Raw genomic sequence first — 12,092 nt, 5'->3', positions numbered from 1 at the left:
CTTTTCTGTAATTTTATGTATATGAGATCATATATATATGATGTGTCCTGTTTTTTAAATTTCACTTAGCAAAAATATTTTTGAGATCCACCATATTATTGGATGTACCAATATTTGTTCCTTTTCCTGCTGAGTAGCAGACCATCACTTGTATATGCCACAGTTACTTTATCCCTTCACTAGTTGATGGACATATGGGTTGTTTGTAGCTTCTGACTATTATGAATGACTTTGCCTAGAACATTTGTGTAGAAATCTTTATGTGAGCATATGTTTATAATTCTTTGAATAAATACCTAGGAATGAGATCACTGACTTTGTAACTCAACCAGTGCAACTATAAAAAGACATTTATTAGAAGCAGAAGAGACTGTATGGAATACTGTAGTCTGTGTAAACAGAGGGAGCAAATATGAACATACATATATCTTTGTCTGCCTTTCAAAAGGAACAATGAAATGATAAACCAAATAGTAATAAAACTGATATGAATGTAGAGACAGAAAGTAGAAAGCTAGAGTTCTCTGTACTTTGTTTTGTAGCTTTGGGAATGGGACCATTTAATGTTTTATGGAGTTAAAATCAAATCAAATCATATAAAAAAATTTCCTCCAAATCAAAAATCCATTGTAGCAAATGAACCTAACTGTATAGCAAGTTGCTAAAATAACTACACGTAGAATGATTGCTTCAAGTTATTTTAAAACAGTATTTTAACTGTACAAATCTAAGACAAAAATAAAAAAAACAATAACTCTTAAATTGCACTCAGAGGGGTTATTAGTAGTGGTGTTGATACTATGATTTTGGAAAACTATGTATCGTGATAAATAATTACTGTGATATTTTTAGGAATCATGGTTTTCAGAATAAGAGAAACAAGATCAATTATAAAATGCAGTTTTTAAGTAAAATATGATACTTGATATAAATTGAAAATACTAGAATGAACTTAGAATTTATTTTGGTCTTTATCAAAAGTATGTACTTCTTATTTCTGTACATTGAAAGACCTATAATTAGTAACAAAATCATAGCAGTAAATAGCTCTAATGCAGAGATTATGATCCCTTAATATGATTTCACATGAAAGGAAACCAAGGATTCCTGGGAAAATGGCTGATTCTAAACCAGGAACAGGAAGTACACAAAACAAGCCTGCTTGATAGCAAAGAAGCTATGAACAACTATTGCGATAACGGAAAGCAAAGGACACACAAAACAAAGGACAATACAAAACAAAGGACACACAGCCAACTCGAAGGGACTCTCACTTGCCAAAGATGGGCAATGTCATCACCAAGAAGAAAATTACCTGTAGAGGATTGACCAAATCAAATATATAGAAGTGTATGAATTTATAATAACCCTCAAAACCAAAACAAAATCTAAGTGGTCAAGTTTAGTGTTTGGTGAGATAATAAAGTTATAAACATAATAAATAAAGGGAAAGTTTCAAGCATTGGTATTACCTTTCCCTTGGACTGTTTTTCAGTGTAAGCAATAGCTAAGAAGAGAACGTTCTTATTTATAAAAGAATTGCAGCTAAAATAAAATAAAGCACTCAAGATGGAGCACTCACAACAGAAACATCCTGATGCGATGCAATATGTACACTACACAGCACAATCTTTGAAGTCATTTTTGCCAAGTTCAGCCTGAATCTAATCAAGATTTTAAATATAATGAGTGGTTTACGAGCAACACAGGAACTAATGAAACACGTTAAACAATACCATGAGGACATAATCGGCCAAATTCAAGAACGTGGAATTACTATGGGACAAATGAACCAGTTTTTTTCAACAAATAAGCATTAATTCAAATGGTCTGTTACAGGCTTAAGAGGCATATCAACAGAATGTGTGGACTTTGGATTCTGATCTGAACAAACCAAGTATTAAGAGACATTTTTGAGAAACTGGGGACAATGGAGTATGTGCATTAGATTGCATTAAAATGACTGTAATTTATGGGGAGGTGTTGAAAATGGCATTGAGGAAAAAGGATTTTATCTTTTGAAGATGAAACAAGTATATGGAAAAATAAGGCAAACTTAACAGTTGTTAAATTCATGTGATGAGAATTTGGAATATACAGTGTTCAACACACTGGACTTCCTACTTTTCCATATTTTTAAATGTGCCATAATAAAAGTCTAAAAATAAATAGAAAATAGTTGTATATGTCTATATTTGTATTTATTGGAGCATTATAGATTAAAGTTACAACAGTATCATTGGAAGGATTTAAACTGGTAAGGATTCATAAAACAATAATGTTCAGTGTTGATAAGTATGTTGCAAGATGGACATTCTCTCATGCTGTTGGTAAAATTCGAATTTAATTGTAGACAAGCAAAATTTCTGAAAGCAATTGGGAAATGCAAGTCTTTAAAAAAATTCATACTTTCTCTCTGTGAATAAATGCTATTACATGCTTTTACTAGTTACTAATTTAGTTAATTCCACATGGTCACATGTAGGATTAAAGTAGCACTTTATTGAATCAAATTCCATTAATCTAAAATATGCAATATTTCAAATATGCCAGACTCAGATGCACTGTTCCTCTGCTTATACAGATTTAATAAATTAATATATGGTCTAAATAAGATGACAAGGCTTAATTTTAATGGCAAATAAGCTTAAACAAACTGTTTCCTTTTTTTTTAAAGCTAAAATGTTAACATCAAATGATTCTCTCTTACACACTTATAATTTAATACTATAATATTTTAACTCATTCTATTTTTGCTGTTGGAACAAATGTATTTGGAACTAGGGCATTTTATTTGTATCTTTTCAAACACTCGTAATGCACAATTAGAAACAATTTAATTTTCTGAGGAAAATTTGCTTGTCTTAAAAGGAATGTTGGGTAGGAGGGTACTGCTTGGTACACTTATCCACTGTTCTATATTTTTTACCTGGCATTCTGGTAGTCAGATTCAGTTATTCTTGTATTAGGATTTTGTATAAACTGAGGCAGAAGAGAAAGCTTTATTGCATTTATTTATCTAATTGCGATAAGAAATGATAGCTTTGCAGCGGCGTTGTTAAAAAAAATTCTTCCCATCCTCCACCTAGTGTAACATAAACAGGTAACTTTATTTGTTTCACATTGTGATTTGAATTCTGTATCCCTGCTGTCTTCAAAGTCCTTTTATTATACTTGTATTTGGGGTCCTTCTCCTCTCTCTATTGCATTTTCTCTTCTTGCTCTTCTTTCTTTATCTTACATTTTCCTCAGTGGTAGCAGGAAATGGTTCACAAGGGAGAGAAGTTATTCTGTTCATTAAGTAACTTCCAAAACAGGGAGAGAAAAGGTTTTCTTTATGTTTCAGACAAGAAAATTTCAGTCTGCCTTGCGTAAATGAAAATCGAACCCCATGACCTCACATGTGTTTTAAATGTAAAGCTTTGAATAATTTCCTAACTAAAAGACTCATTTCCCTAATTTTTAAGGGCTGTAGAATTGCATGAAAATGAGTATTTGTAATAAAAAAAATATTCGTGGGACCCATTATAGCCTTAACCAACATTTCCACGCTCAAGACTGAAAGATTCCCATGGATTGAGTGTGTTATGCTCATACTTACAGTATTTTAAAAAAGCATCATGAAGAGGCAACACAATATTCATATAGCTACTCTAGAGACAGCTTTTCTATAAAAAGAAAATAGTTCCTTTTTCTTAAGGCCTAGGAATAATATTAAACATAAGCAATAACATTATGCTCCAGCTGAGACCTCAATAAGGAAATGGAAAAAAGCAGGTCATCATTGTAGCGACATCCCACTAGAAATGTCACCAAATTTGGTGGCGATACACAGCAAAGACTGCAGGTTTGCATGTCTAACGCAGCTGCCTCCTGCAGGCACTGTGAACTTCCTGGAACTTTTTGCATGCATTTTTCCCCCCATATTTTTCCTTCAATATCCTTTATGGAAACGAAGCCTGAAGGAAGTAAATTTCAGAGATTGTGTGAAGGTCGCTGGAGCCAGGAGGAAATTAAGCCTGTTCTGAAGTCCCAGCCACAAGATGGTGAGGTGAGTCTCATAAATCCATAGGTCAGGCTGGTGATCTCTTGCCTTTGGGTTGTTCAGACAGATTTAGAAACATGAGAACCCTGAGGAATGCTGATCTAGTGTCTCTCTCCCAACTCCAAATTTTACAAAAGAAAAAAAGTGGCAAACTAAAGGCTATCTCCAGTGTTTGCCAAGAAGCTAAGTTACCTAATTTACCCAAGTTTAGGTAAATGAAGACCCCCTCACACCCCCAGAAGGAGACTCTACTCAGTCCTCATGCCTCAAGGCCCCTGATTCCTTGTTCTGCCCACCTTCTCTCCCACTGCTTGAGTTTTTTCTTTTGCTAACAGTGCATTCCAGTCTTCCTGAAAATCTTCCAAGGTGAAAGCAGACATAAAAATAATTCAATTAAACACAAATCATGTTTCCTTTTTTTTTTTCTTTTTGGATAGGGTTGTTACACTTAAGAAAAGGAAAATACTTTAGGGATACCTGGGTAGCTCAGTGGTTGAGCATCTGCCTTTGGCTCAGGTTGTGATCTGGGGGTCCTGGGATCGAGCCTCTTCTCCCTCTGCCTGTGTCTCTTCCCCCTTCTCTCTCTGTGTCTCTCATGAACAAACAAATGAAACAAAAAAAGAGAAGAAAAGAAAAAGGAAAATACTTTAAATATTATGTTTCTATGCTTAGATAATTTAATTTCTATGTTTAGATATTTTGGCAGATAAATTAGAGCAATTAAACTATGTGATAGTTAAATTTGCAATTTGTTGAATACTGTAACAGAAAGAGTGTTGATTAACAGATCTATATAAAACTATGGGAAGTCTTTCCTAACATTGCTAAAATCCTGTATTCATGTAGTCCTAGTCAATATTTTTATTAATGAGTTAAATAAAGATAAAGTACTTCTTACATAATATATTAAGCACCTGCTATGTGTTAGTCTTGTTCTAAGCACTTGCCATCTATTAATTAATCCTGGTTCAACCCTAAGAAATAGATATTATTATTAGACATTATTATTTCATCCATGTATAGATAAATTCTACCGTTTGTAGATGCTTTTAATCACAACTAGAGCATCATTTAGAAATCATGATTATCGAGTGTCTGGGTGTCTCCATTGGTTAAGCCTCCAATATTGATTTTGGCTCAGGTCATGCATGATCTCAGGATTGTGAGATCAAGCCCCACATGGGCTCCCAGCTGAACATGGGTAGGATTCTCTCCCCCTCTCCCTTGACCTCACCCCCCTCCACTTGTGTGCATGCCTTCTTTCTTTCTCTCTCTTTCTCAAAAAAATAAAAATAAAAGAGAGAGAGAGAGAGAAAAGAAATCATGATTGTCAACTGTGAAGAAAATGAACAACTCAAGAGTCCCTGCTGGTGGTTTGTGGGTGTGAAGGAGACTTGGCAGGGGGACTTGGCAGGACTTTCCTTTCTATTAGAAATAATGCAGCTCACCTGGCTATCTATGCATGCGAACATATTCTCTTTTGTTCCATATGTGTCCGTAGGAGCTCTATGCATGATTCGAGTGTCAAAAGCTTGTTCTACAAAAATATCACCAAAACAGTCTGTGATGAGGCAAAACTGAATTTATTTTTTGTTCAGTAGGAGAGAATACTACCTGAACAGCTAGAACATCGGTACTCTCTCAGAGCGGGGAGGATAAAATTGGGGCATTTGTGGAGATGTTGAAGTCTGGTTGAGGCAGGTCTTCTGTGCAGAGGCTTAGTTAGACCTCTGCAGGGAACATAATAGCTTGTGATTAGTGGACGTGGCTGGATAGGGATTTTGAGGCAAAGAGCTTTGGGATAGAAACTGTCATTGATGCTTTCTTTTCAAAACTTGCTGAATTTTTAGGAAGTCTGTGGCATTAGCAAAGGAGTTACCTGCAACTTTTCTTTCTCAGCAAGAGATCCCTGGAATCTTAAAATTATGTTGATGCAGACAGTGGGATAGTCAAGTCACGCTGATACAGAGAGTAAGATTATAGATGGCCTTTATTCTGAAGCTCAACCTCCTATGCTATATTAAATGAAGGAATGAAGATATTTTAAAGGAGTTTTAGGCTTGATTGAAAGTTATAAAGTGAAATCGAACCAGTCAAACGCAAAGTTAAGTGAACCGTACAAGTATAGAATAAAGATGATCTGACTTAATGCTAATTCATCTGTTGAGGCTGGAGAGGGGAGAAGCCATGTCCAAATCTTGATACTTCATTTGATTGTAACTCATGAAAGCAGCAATGTGTGATGGTTCAATAGAAACTAATATATTTTGAGTTGGGCTAATGAAGTATATCGTAGAGTATGCAAAGTAATAGCCCAGCACTCAACTGGCTCATTATTAATTCATCCATCCATCCATTCATCCATCCAATAATTAATTGATTAATTATTTGAGCAAACTGTGTTTCCTGAGGATCTATAGTTCTCTGGAACTAGATGTGAGAATGGGAGAGCCAATGTAGTTCCATTTCCTTGAATCTTCAAAAAGCAGTCCCATTCTTTTGTTTGTCAAAAGACATGTGTGGCTCAACCCAATTTAGAAGTAATTGCCTTGGGGCTTCTATGCTCTACTTCAGGCAAAGGATGTCTTTTCTTTCTTGGGGGAACAATTAAAAATGGCTACCTAGTGTAGGCTAGAAAGGTACCGTAGTGATAATGGGAAATTAAAGGAAAGAATAAGACAATGCAGGATATGTTTTTATATTTGACAGCCATTGATTATTATTTAACTACAAACACGAAATTTGGGTCCTGCCTTCAATTAAACTCTGAGCTCCTTGGGGACAAGGGCTATTTCTCACTTATTATACTGTGACCGTATCTTGTACAGGCGTTACATATCTCAGATGTTCAATAAATGGTCTTTGGTTGATTGAAACTGTGGTAACTGAGGTTATTGTGGTAAACTGAGCATAATTTCTCTGACTATAAGTATTCTATTGAGACTGAGAAATTTGTAAACAGCAACAGAAAGAATGAGTGCCTGGTGCATGAAATAGGAAGCGGTTAATCTCTGCTTAGAGGTGGGCAGGGCTTGACAGAGCAGTAGGCATTGATGGGGTTCAGCAAACACTACTTGAAAATATGGCATTTTGGCATATTGAATATCTTAAGCTGAAAGAATTTGAGAGAACAGTAGAAGCAAGGACATCAATCTGTCCTCCTCCCCCTTCTTCCCTGAAGCAGGTCATAAAGCTCTCATGTGAAAGGACCATTCCTGTATCGAGAGGAAGGAAGATATTTTTATCACCAGAGACAGGGAGTTTGGGATGAGGAAATCTGATAAACACATCTTGTCAAACTAACTCTTATCTTCCTAGTTACCTCTTCACCATCAACTATCCCTAGCCCAAACCTCTTTCTTGTCAATTTTTCACAAAAGTATTATTTCTTTGTCTAAGAGTTATAAAAGCTTCCTGCTTGATCACTTCTTTTTTTTTTAAGATTTTATTTATTTATTCATTAGAGTCAGAGAGAGGCAGAGACACAGGCAGAAGGAGAAGCAGGCTCCCTGTGGGGACCCTGATGCAGAACTCGATCCCAGGACCCCGGGATCATGCCCTGAGCTGGAGGCAGATGCTCAACCACTGAGCCACCCAGGCATCCCACTTCTTTGGGTTTTTATTCTCTTGTAAAGTCTCCCATGTACTTGTAAAAATGCCCTAAAATGGGTATGCTTTTCTCTTGTCAATCTGTCTTTGTCAGCTTAATTTTCAGACCCAGCCTGGGACCCTAAGAAGTTAGAGGAAAATGTTTTCCTCCTCTACAGGATTCTCCAGACCAAGAAGCAGGGAAAACTGTGGGGAAAAGTCAAACCAGTAAAACAGTACAATATTCAAGATGTAGCAAGTGTTCTTGCTGGAGCATAGGCTGCATATAGCAGTAGCCACAGAGAAGACTGGGGATTTCAATAGGAGGCAGCTTGTCAGTGGCCATGGATGTTACAGTTAGGAGTTAGGACTTGACCCCATATGTACTAGGGACATTATCTAAGAAGAGGTGTTAAAAGATACTTTTCAAAAAAAAAAAAAAGTAAAATCATTATTCTTGTACAGGTATAAAAATGAACACATGTTAAGTATTTAACTCATGAGGGAACCAGGCAGATGTTAAAACTGATTCATAAATGAAGAAGCACAAATTTATATGGAGTAAAGGAATGTCGAAATCAATGTGTAACAGAGTTAAAACTGGCTTTTCCACACTGAACAGGGGAAATAGATTGAGTTACTATCAGACAGGCCATCATTTGTATATCTATTAGCCATCTCAAACTTACAATACTTAGAAGTAATTTCAAGATAATGGAAAATTAGAATTGGTTAATCTTGACTAGTGTCCTCTAGGCAATTCTTAGCTTTTTGTTGATACATAAATTGTTCTTTTTTTTTTTCTTTCTTACAGTGACTTCTCTAGTTTGTGTTTTTGAAAAACTATTCAGTGCTTTAGGGTAAAGAAAAGAGCTAGAGAAGTAAAAGAGAGAGAGAATGTCTGAACCAATGTAATAAGGATGAAAATGAAGAGATAGAATTGTGAAAGGATAAAACTAGAAATTATGTGACTTAGAAAGTGAGTCAAAGTGAATGCTGAGGAAGAGGAATTTTTCTACTTGGGCCATTGCATGAATGGTCTTTAAGATCTGATGTAAGAAAAAAAAAATAGAAAAGGTCTGAAGAGAATAATAGGTTTAGTTTTAGGGTCCCCGGAGTTTGATGTGTCTTAAAGACATTCAAGAGGAGATGCTTGGTTGACTGTTGTTAGGAAACAGATCAGCACCAGAAATAGAAGTTTGGGAACCATCAGTGAATCGATGACCCTAAGTCTTGTGTATAAATAGGGACTTTCAGAAATAGTAAGAAAAGGAGAAGTCAGAGACAATATTTCTGCTGAATATCAACATTTCAATAATGCCCAAAGGAAAAGGACACTTACAGAAGATGGAGATGGAATTTAGAGAGGCAAGTGGAAAGATGGAATTTAGAGAGGCAAGTCAAGAAGATGACAGGCCATAGTTGATGCATTAGTTATCTATTGCTTATCTAATGCTGTATGAAAATTACAGCCAAAACGTAGCAGCTTAAAACAATAAACATTCAACAGAGTTTCTGAGAATCAGGAATCTGGGTGATGCTTCTCTGGGTGGTTTTGGCTCTGTGTCTCTCACAAGGTGGTAGTCAAGATGTTGGCCAGGGTTGCAATCATCTCAGAGGGCGGCCCCAGTTCCTCAATGGTTGTTCCCTGGAGGCCTTTGATCCTTGTTGTGTGAACCTCTCCAGGGGTGGTCTGAATGATCTCACAACCTGGCAGCTGGATTTCCCCCATGGTTTGTGATGGAAGAGAGTTAGAGATAGGGAGAGAGAGGATGAGAGAGTGAAAGAGAAAATGCCCAAGTGAGACAGCACAAGACTGAAAGTGGAGTCTTCAAGCCCAACATCCATAGTAATTAATTACTTCTTCCATATACTATTATTCATCACACAAACTAACCCTGGTTCAATGTGGAGTGAGTCTCAATAAGGGTTTGAATACCAGAAGGCACTGATCATTGGGGGCCGTCTTGGAGGTTGGCTACCTTAGAACCTAAGGAAGAAGAGTTAGAAGAAGGGTGTACTCAATAAATATTAAAAATATATACACACATATATATATATCACCATCATATTCTATCTTTTAAAAATGACACACATTCGAGTATAAAAAGTTGTGAAGATTCTGTAAATAAAGACATTGGGGGTATGTGGATATTTAAGATGGAAAAGAGAGTGTTAACATTTCTATAGGACCTGGTTGATGATTCATGAGATAGATTCATAAGACTCGGAAAGGTTTTTTTTTTTTTAAGTTTTTATTTATTTATTTGAAGGAAATAGAGAAAGAGAGAGAGAGGGAGAGAGAGAGAGAAAGAAGGAGCAGAGGAAACTGCCAGAGGGAGAGGGAGAAGCATGAAGCCCCACCGAGCATGAAACCCTACGTGGGGCTTCATCCCAGGAGCCCGGGGTCACGACCTGGGCCAAAGGCAGACACTTAACTGACTGAGCCACCCAGGCGTCCCAGTTAACAGTCTTAATAAGCACAGAATTTATGCCTCGCAAGTAATGGGAGAACATTCCCATTACAGTTGCATAGTCAAGGTTGGAGAATTGAAACTGTTCTGGCTACACCATAATGTTATGATCTAATCTTAGCATCTCTAAGCATCGAGGGGTAAGGGATCCCCATCATTATAGGGACTGAGAACCTCTCTGTCACTGCTCACCATCCACAGTGACATAAAATAGAAAAGTAGAAGAGTCCTCTCTTCTATTTTTGTTTAGTCATTGTTTCCACTGCTTTGTAACTTTTGCTTATTCTAACTTACCCTCTGTTAGGTTTTGCTTCCTGCCTCCTGCCCGTGTGTCTACAGGCTCGTGTCCCCACACTACTGGAATTAAAGTCTCTCTCTCTCTCTATCACCTACTCCCCTTTTTCCTCATGGCTCTCTGTCCCCTCACTTTACTTATTTCCTCTTTCTAGCAGTTATCTTTACTTGGCATTTCATTCATTCATTCACTTTTGCTCTCTGATGGAAAATAGCCCCATGAGATCGAGTTTTTAATTTTATTTACAGGGCCACCTAGGTGCTCAGTGGTTGAGCATCTGCCTCCACCTCGGGCCATGATCCCGGAGTCCCGGGATCGAGTCCCACATCGGGCTCCCTGCATGGAGCTTGCTTCTCCTCCCTCTTCCTATGTCTCTGCCTCTCTCTCTCTGTGTCTCTCGTGAATAAATAAATAAAATCTTTAAAAAAAAGATAATTTTATTTACAGTGGTGGCTTGGCATATCAGGGACTCAATAATAATTTTTTAAATTAACTAATATGACATATTTTAATAATATCATGAACCCATCTCCGACCTCATTGTCTGGAGGTAATTTCTATGGGCAAGGCCCCTTCCCCTACCTGCTGTAGTGACATAGGTTGTCTGAACTTCATCACGGGAAGCCTGATACTACAGAACCTGACCTCTTTCTTTTTTTTTTTTTTATAAATTTATTTTTTATTGGTGTTCAATTTGCCAACATATAGAATAACACCCAGGGCTCATCCTGTCAAGTGCCCACCTCAGTGCCCATCACCCAGTCACTCCCACACCACACCCACCTCCCCCTCCACCACCCCTAGTTCCTTTCCCAGAGTTAGGAGTCTTTCATATTCTAACCTGACCTCTTTTTTTTTTTTTTTTTTTTTTTTTTAACCTGACCTCTTTTAATGAGAAAGAAAAAACCCAGTATTTACCATCTGATGTGTTTACTATTTAAAGAAACATATTAGGATTAAAGGTTAGAAATGTAAACTAGTAGTACATCTTTAATCATGAAACTTCAAAAATTTAAACTTGTATTAAAGAGAATAAAACATCATTGATTTCATGTTTACTATGTGAAACAAATACTTGTTTACCTTAGTATTAATAAAGCTTCAGTTTGAATAAATGGTCTTCTTGAAAATCTAAAATAAAGGAAAATCAGCAAATAATGAATGAGTCATGAAACAATAGCTCAATATTCTCTATCACATTCATATTAAGTTCTATTTCTCTTAAGAAACTACTGTAACTACTCTAGTAGAGGGTAGGCATTACTCTTATAAGTTTAAATTTATTCTTCCCAGTTTTATTAAGATATAATTGACATGCATCACTGTATAAGGTCATAGGTATATAGCATGACGGTTTCTTTGCATATATTGTGAAATAATCACCATAATAGGTTCAGCTAACATTCACCTTCTCATATAGATACAATAAAATAAAAGAAAAAAGAAGAAAGGAAAATAATTTTCTCATGATCAGAATTTGTAGGATTTACTCTCTTCACTTTCTTATGCATCACACAGCCATATTAAGCATAGTCATTGTGTGTGTGTGTGTGTGTGTGTGTGTGTGTGTTTGTCATTGTGTTGTACATTAGATTCCTAATACTAATTTATCTTGTACCTGGAAATTTCTATCTTTTGACCACATTTCTCCAATTCCTCTATCCCCCACCCCTCACCTCTGGTAAACACA

General features: G+C 36.5%; 1 long non-coding RNA gene across 2 annotated transcripts in view; it reads left to right on the top strand.

Moving 5' to 3' along the window:
- The first annotated feature begins 3,796 nt into the window (after positions 1–3,796).
- Positions 3,797–12,092, top strand: part of LOC118355220 (uncharacterized) — a 64,339-nt gene continuing 56,043 nt past the window's right edge. The window contains exon 1 of one of the 2 annotated variants that reach the window (XR_007411757.1): positions 3,797–4,051. This is a non-coding gene — a long non-coding RNA (uncharacterized LOC118355220). The remainder of the gene's footprint in view (positions 4,052–12,092) is intronic. The other variant, XR_004817256.2, reaches the window with a different exon arrangement.

Source organism: Canis lupus, chromosome 7 (genome assembly GCF_003254725.2).
Source record: "Canis lupus dingo isolate Sandy chromosome 7, ASM325472v2, whole genome shotgun sequence".
In the NCBI taxonomy this organism is placed as follows: Eukaryota; Metazoa; Chordata; class Mammalia; order Carnivora; family Canidae; genus Canis; species Canis lupus.
This window is presented reverse-complemented; position numbering and strand designations above follow the sequence as displayed.